The sequence below is a fragment of the Oryzias melastigma genome, linkage group LG11 (assembly GCF_002922805.2).
Source record: "Oryzias melastigma strain HK-1 linkage group LG11, ASM292280v2, whole genome shotgun sequence".
Taxonomy (NCBI): domain Eukaryota; kingdom Metazoa; phylum Chordata; class Actinopteri; order Beloniformes; family Adrianichthyidae; genus Oryzias; species Oryzias melastigma.
Window position 1 is genome coordinate 23,530,523 of NC_050522.1, and position 688 is coordinate 23,531,210.

A 688-nucleotide genomic window follows, 5' to 3' on the forward strand; every position below is an offset into this window, starting at 1 on the left:
AAACTTTTTACAAAATGGCGGCTTCCTGTTCATTTTATCTCCATGGCAACCATTTTATTTTTTGGTCGCCTGATGCTGACGAACAGATCTATGTAACTTTTAGAAGAATCAGCAAAAGTAAATGTTTCAATTTCCTTGGCAACCAAGGTTTTTGGTTAACCACGCCCACATTCCTAATATGTTCATACTGTATGTCATGTCAATTTGTTCAGCTTGAGCCAGGGATTCATTTAATAAATCTACACAAAATTCTGGATAATATTATGATGAGTTTGATTTTCTTTCTTTAAGACCCATTAGAGATTTAGACCCCAATAATTTTTTTTTGTTTTTTTCCGTGTCGACATCATCTTTTATAATTTCCTTCTTTGTTTAGTGAAATTACATTTCACTGCTTACGAGGTGCATGCAAATTGTTGTGATTTTTTTTTTGTATGTTAATTTTTATTCCATTAATTTTTTTTCACTTAAGCAAAAATGTAATAATAAAAATAAAAAATAAAAAATCGTATACAGAGATTCGGCCAAAGTATGTTTATTAACAAACACAATAAAGGGGATTTTCACAATAAAATAAATTAATTTTTACCAAAAAAAGCTACTTTAATGATAATCTTAGATTTAAATATTATAGACATATACATATATTTAAATTAGCTTCAGAGTATCTTTCTCCTGGATTCACGTT